This window comes from Conger conger, chromosome 1 (assembly GCF_963514075.1).
Source record: "Conger conger chromosome 1, fConCon1.1, whole genome shotgun sequence".
Lineage (NCBI taxonomy): Eukaryota > Metazoa > Chordata > Actinopteri > Anguilliformes > Congridae > Conger > Conger conger.
Window position 1 is genome coordinate 84,127,777 of NC_083760.1, and position 7,503 is coordinate 84,135,279.

Genomic DNA, 7,503 nt, shown 5'->3' on the forward strand with positions numbered 1-7,503 from the left:
TTAATTACTAAAATAAACCAGAATGCGACATTGGCGCGATCTAGCGGCACAGTCAGGTAATGTCTGGAAAACCTAGCCGAATGCCTACCAGATACATGACAAACACAGCAAATACTAAATAACTTGTATAAAACCACCAAAAACGCCAGCAACACCTGATAATGTTTTGGGCAAAACATGTCACTTCCCTGTGATTTCGCGCCAGTGTACTTGTCAGTCAACAAAATGGCCGCTGAAGGCAGTAGCAGGCAAGATACCTCCATCCCAGGCCCAGGCTCCAGCAGTAGCAAGCTAGCTACGACCATTGCAGGCCCAGGCTCCAGCAGTAGCAGGCTAGCTACCACCATCCCAGGCCCAGGCTCCAGCAGTAGCAGGCTAGCTACCACCATCCCAGGTCCAGGCTACAGCAGTAGCAGACCAGCTACCACCAACCCAGGCCCAGGCTCCAGCAGTAGCAGGCTAGCTACCACCAGCCCAGGGTCCAGCAGTAGCAGGCTAGCTACCAACAACCCAGGCCCAGGCTCCAGCAGTAGCAGGCTAGCTACCACCAGCCCAGGCTCCAGCAGTAGCTGGCTAGCTACCACCAGCCCAGGCTCCAGCAGTAGCAGGCTAGCTACCAACAACCCAGGCTCCAGCAGTAGCAGGCTAGCTACCACCAGCCCAGGCTCCAGCAGTAGCAGGCTAGCTACCACCAGCCCAGGCTCCAGCAGTAGCAGGCTAGCTACCAACAACCCAGGTCCAGGCTCCAGCAGTAGCAGACCAGCTACCACCAGCCCTGTCTTTCATGAGCCTCACACTGACTTCACTAGTGTGCCCGAACCCAAGACGGAGCTGTCATCTGCATTCCCTCCCCCATCCACAAACCTGCCCGTTTGTGACTATGATCCACCATCGGGGGTGAGTGTTCCTGGCAAAGGCTCCAGTGAGACAGTCAATCACTTTAGTTTTATTGTATTCCCTGTTTTGATGAACTCATTTAATCTCCCTTGTAATCCTGCTTGTTTTGCACAGCTCTCTGCTATCATGCTCTTACAGGACTGTTTTTTGAACCCTGTTAATCCAAAACTAGTCTCACCTTCTGTGAGTAATGATCCTGTCTGTGCTCACAATAAGAAAAAATGTCTCATTCTCTTGCTCTTATTGTTATCCGGTAACGTTAAAACTAACCCTGGTCCAGTGGCAGTCTCACCGACCGAACCCACATCTCTCTCATTAATGCATCTATGCAAGCCATTTGTTGACAAGGGCCTACATTTCTTACATCTTAATGTTAGGAGCCTGCTGCCAAAGATTGATGAGATCCGAGCACTAGCTGTTTCAGCTAAAGTGGGCATTTTCTGTCTGTCAGAGACATGGCTAGATGCCAGCATCAGTGATTCTGAAATTTGTATTGACAACTACTCCCAGAAAGGACCGCAATCGGTGCGGGGGTGGTGTGTGCGCTTATGTTTGATATCTGCCTTCCCAAAACCAAACTCATTCTGTGTGGCATATGTTATCGCCCTCCGCTGCAAAACACCTTCTACGACTTGCTTGAACAGGTCTTATTGAAATGTCAGGATTTGCTAAAAACAGAATGCATTTTGATGGGTGATTTTAACACAGATGTTGCCAACAAATCCTGTCCCACTTTCAGTGGCCTGGACAGATGTAGCAGGGTTTTTGGTTTCACTCAACTGACCTGTGAACCTACCAGAATCTGTGGTACAACTAGCAGTATTATTGACCTGATTTTAGTATCTGATGCTAAGTCCATTTCTCAGAGTGGTGTGTTAATTTATGGGATTAGCGACCATTTCCTCACTTTTTGTTCGAGGAGAGCTCATCGCATTACTTTTAACTGTCATAAATCCATCTCAGCTAGATCCCTCAAGCGATACTCTGTGGCCAGGCTCATAGAGGAGACTCAGATGTTAGATTGGGCATCTGTGTTAGACTCGGATAACGTTAACCAGGCTTGGGGTAACTTCAAAAGGCTATTTTCCTCTGCCATTGATAGTGTAGCCCCAGCCAGAACAGTCAGAATTAAGCAGAGATCAAATCCGTGGTTCACACAGGAGATCCTTGAAGCCATTGGCGCCAGAGAAAATGCCCTCTCTCTGTTTAAAAAGTCAGGCAATCAAGTTGACCTCCTGTTGTTCAGAGGTCTTAGAAACACTGTCCAGTCTAAAGTCAGAGAAGCTAAATCAAACTATTTTTCTGATCAGATCAGAGAAAATAAAGACGATCCTCAAACTCTCTGGAAAACGCTTAAAAATCTGGGCTGCACTTCAAAACCCCTTAAAGACTCAAGTCTCTGTATCTCCTTAGACATTGATGGTGAAAAAATCACAAATAAGAACCAGATTGCCAACCATTTTAATTCCTTCTTTACCTCCATTGCTAAGAAACTAGTGGATTGTCTACCGGCAGGCCCTGCGATCTTTGGCAAGAGCCATCTCCTTGACTTCTATGCTCGTTTGGGGGCTTCTCCAAACAGCTTTTCGTTCAAACCAGTTTCAGTGGCAACAATTGTCAACCTGTTAAAGAGCCTTAAATGTGCTAAAGCCACCGGTTTAGACAATATTTCTGACAGGTTTCTAAAAGATGCTGCAGATATTATAGCACCTTCTGTGACCCACATTGTTAATTTGTCCCTTGAGCATGGCATTGTTCTGCTCGATATGAAGCATGCCAAAACAATACCTCTCTTTAAAAAAGGTAATAAGTCAGACCCAGGTAATTATCGACCAATCTCTATTCTCAGCGTCACTTCTAAAGTTCTTGAGAAAGTAGTCCACGAGCAGCTTTATGATTTTATAAGCGAGTCCAAACTTCTGTACACTTTTCAATCTGGTTTCAGGAAGTCCCATTCAACTGACTCCTGTCTTCTTTTCCTCACTGATTTTATTCGATCAGAGATGGATGCCGGTAAAATTTGTGGCTTGATTTTAATTGACCTTCAGAAGGCCTTTGACACAGTCGACTATAACCTGCTTTTTGACAAGCTTACGGCTCTTGGCCTGAGCTCCTTAGGCCTTAAATGGTTTGTCTCCTACCTGTCAGACAGGGACCAAAAGACTGAATGTCTCGGCCATCTTTCTAGACCACTGCCTGTGACGTGTGGGGTCCCACAAGGAAGTGTCCTAGGCCCTTTGCTGTTTTTAATATTTATAAACGATCTACAAGCTGCTTGTAATTCAAATTTGTTCCTTTACACAGACGACTCAGCCATTTTGGCTTCCGATAAGAATGTGTCCAATCTTCAGGCCACTTTATCTGCAGAATTTGATAATATGAAGTCATGGCTCACTGATAACAAGCTGTCCCTCCACATGGCCAAAACTGAGTATATTTTATTTGGCTCTAAACCCAGGTTGAGCCGTTTATCATCACCTGATATTGTCCTTGGAGGCCGGATCTTCCCTGCTAAAAACTCAGTGAGCTATCTGGGTTGTATCTTGGACAGCAGCCTGGGTGGTGAAACCATGGCTCTCAAGACCATTAGTAAGGTCAATGGTAGAACCAAATTTTTAGCCAGAAAAGCTCCTTTCCTAGATGCAGCTAGCCTGTATTTGTTGGCTAGCTCTCTAGTTTTATGCTGTTTTGACTATGCCATCAGCTCGTGGTATGGAGGCCTGTCAAAAGCCCTCAAAGACAAACTTCAAGTTTCACAAAACAAACTAATTAGGCTAGTCCTGGGTCTATCTCCTAGAGACCATATAGGGAAAGAGCACTTTAAGCAGCTTGGCTGGCTCCCCATAGATGCCAGGGCAGTCCAGTTGCAGCTTAGCATGGTCCACAACATATGTAACAACAGGGCCCCCATGTATCTTAAGGATTATCTTAAGAGATGTGGTGACACTCATGATCACCATACAAGAGCCAGTGTTGCTGATCTTTGCCTGCCCAGGTTTAAAACCAACATGGGCAAAAACTCGTTCAGGTTTAGTGGAACTGTCAACTGGAGCATGCTGCCCCTCGAGATCAAAAGTGTATCCAGTGTGCACTCCTTTAAGACCAAAGTAAAGTCCTGGCTCAGAGAAAATGTCTCTTAGTAACGTGGTGTTTTAGGTACTTTTTATTTTTTATTTTTTATTTTTTTTAACTATAGTCTTATGTATCACTTTTAGTAATTAGTATTGTTTTAGTATTTTAGTATTTTACCTTTGTATTTATCATTGTCTTAATATTTTAGCATTGTAACGTACTTACAGCTTTCATAGTCTTATCTTCCTTTGTGCCTATTGTGCCTGTTCCTTGTTGTTTTGTTTGTCTGTCCTCGACCAAGGACCACAATGGAAACAAGTCTGTGACTTTATTGTGTTTTTATCCTTGATGAAGTTTGAGATGCATGTCCTCTGTTCCATGTATTCTTGGAACTATACATTGAATAAAATCAATCAATCAATCAACTTCCAGTACAACAAATTATAATATAATTGATTCTCAAGCTCTCATTTGGTGTCATGTCACGCTAATGATTTTGTTGGGTCTTGCTAAGGCCAATTTATAAGCTGAATAGTAAAAAAAGTGAATATTTAACTACAAAAAGTTCTGACATGCAGCTTTACTGTCTAAATGAATACATGTTTAGAGAATAAAATGATTTTTTTGGTGTTCTTAGAGATGGCAAGAGACCTACAGACCTGGTGAACACACATTCAAGCCTCTTTTTAATTGTTGTCTCTCAAACTATGCTGCGAGGGATCCTTGAATTGTAGGCTATTGATCCTTGAAAGTCATTGGAAGGTCCTTGAATTGGATGTTTATGAAGGTGTGGGAACCCTGCAGTGGGCCGTTGATGTTTTGGAGATGTTATACTGCCAGTGGTCCAGGGGCACTATTTAAGATCAGTGACACAATGAATTCAACAAAGTATCAGGAACCCTTGGCAGAAAATCTGGTTGCCTCTGCCAGGAATTTGAGACTTGGTCATCAGCTGATTGTCCAGCAGGACAATGATTCCAAACATGCATCAGAATTCTGCAGTGGCCATCTCAGTTTCAAGACTTACATCCCATGAAAAACCTGCGGTCTGAACTGAAGAGGGGGGTATCCCAAGATTTTCGATGATTCTGAAAAGGCAATAATTGTGGGGTGAAAATTTTTTTTTTTTTAATTTGTTTGAATGATTAATAATGCACACTGCTTTACACATGTTTAGAAAATAAAACTTACGTTACTAACGATTTTTTTATTTTACAGCGTTTTTTGTGAATATTTATTTAAGGGTGCCAACAATTCTGGAGACCATTGCAGTTCCGTCAGACTGAGATTAACTAAATTAAGTAAAATTGTATTATCAATTTCATTTTGTTGATTTTATTTACAATAATTGTTAGGGGTGCCAATAATCTGTTTATGGTTTTCAGAAAAAAATGAGATTACTTAATAAAAACATTGAAACGTGAGAGTAAATGTATTGAAATAAAAGTATATAATTTTCCCATAAGTTTGAACAGAACATATACAGTGCCGTGAAAAAGTATTTGCCTGTTTTCTCTTTTATCACATATTTGTCACACTGAATGGTTTCAGATCATTAAGGGCATGTTGTCCAGATCCTGAGGCAGCGAAACATCCACACACCATCACAGTACCTTCACCATTTTTTACTTTTGGCATGATGTTCTTACTGTGAAATGCTGTATTAGCTTTATACCAAACAACACGTATCATTCAAAAAGTTCCACTTTTGACTGGTCTGTCCAGAGAACATTATCCCAAAATGCTTTGGGATGATCCAGGGGCTTTTTGTGCAATAGTGTGATGAGAATTGATGCCTCTCTTGGTAAGCTGTGCTTCCCACCTGGCTAGTCTTTCATGAATCCCTTTGCCCAGTCTCTTTACAGTATAGTCATGAATAATAATATTAGCTGAGACTAGACAGGCCTGCAGGTCTTTGGGTGTTCTTGGATCATTTGTGACTACCTGGATGAGTTATCACTCATTTTAGCAGGCTGGTCACTCCTTGGAAGATTTACCACTGTTCCAAGTGTTCTCCATTTGGTACTACTGTGCTTGGGTGGCCTAGAGCCTTAGAAATAGCTTTGTGACCTTTTCCAAACTGATATTTCAACAACTGTTTTTCCCCCCATCTCTTCCGGATTGTTCTTTGATCTATGAATTTGTCTGAATTAATTATTTATATCATATTGTAGGAAGCATATGATTGCAGCTATTGCTGCTTAGGGTGGTGCAACCAGTTATTAAGATTAAGGGGGAAATTAATTTTTCACAGGAGTGATATGAGTGTCTTTTGTCGTTAAATTAATTAAATAGTAAATGTGTTTTTGTTTTTGTTTACTCAGGTTCCCATTGTCTAATATTACATTTTGGCTAAATATCTGAAACCATTCCATGTGACAAATATGCAATCACAGGAAGGGGGCAAATATCTTTTCACGACATGATAATTTATTCTTTGTGTTGTTTTTATGCAGCCTTTTTTCTTAATTTGTATTAAGGGTGCCATTAGTTCTGGAGCCCACTATATTAAAAAAAAGGTACTGTTATTTCTCCTAGGTGAAATCAAAGTGTATAAAAATAGCTTAAATAAAAGCTGAGTGTGCAGTTCAGCCACATACAAATTGTTTCATTATAAAAAATCGTGGCGTCAAGAAAAAAATACTATGTGTACATCTGTGATGGTATTTGTTTTTATGTTTTCTCAATAGCTTGACCATGGCTGACGATTATGCCATTATTGATGAGGTGAGGGAGATCAGGGATGCACTGGAAAACCATACCTTGACTTCAGCCGTGGCTAAGATCCAGGACTACTTTGAGCAGATTGACCGTGTGGAACTAAATATTGCCATCACTGTCTGGCTCTGGCAAGTCCACCTTTATCCATGATTTCTATCTGTACCCAACTTGAGTTTGACCTTTTTTTCTGTATTCTAACTTTCTGAAAAGATAAGAGTGAGTAAGGTTTGTGGAAAACAAGCCTAAATCTGGTTCCCTCTTCCTTGCTCCGTTCCGTGAGTCGAATACGTCTCTGGTGTTTCCTCATGGTATCCCGTTTCCATGGTGATCCACTGTTAGGTGCAGAGGCTTGTGTGGACACTAGGAAAGTGGCTGTCTGTACTCAGAGAGAGCCGAGGTCTTCTTCACTCCATCCGAGATCCGAGACGCACAGTGGAACCTGCCCGGATCCCAAACATACAAGAACAAGCAGGGCTGTGGTCAATTCTGTCTTCAATTCAGTCAAGTCAGAAACTGAATTTAAAGAATTAAACACTCTGTATGTCCCATAACATTCAGCTACCCCAATGCAGCTAACCAGTTGTCTAAAACAAGACAAAGGGTATCAACAAGGGGTGATATTAGTTATATTTGCAATATAGTCGACTGAAGGCATTTACATTTCAGATGAATATGAGACGAATATGGTTAAAATATTTAAATATTTTACATGAACATTTTTGTCTCAAATCCAAAAGCCTTAACATTTGGGGAAAATAACAAATTTCACTCTACCTTTACTGTATTTCATTCCACACAAAGCATTTTAGCATC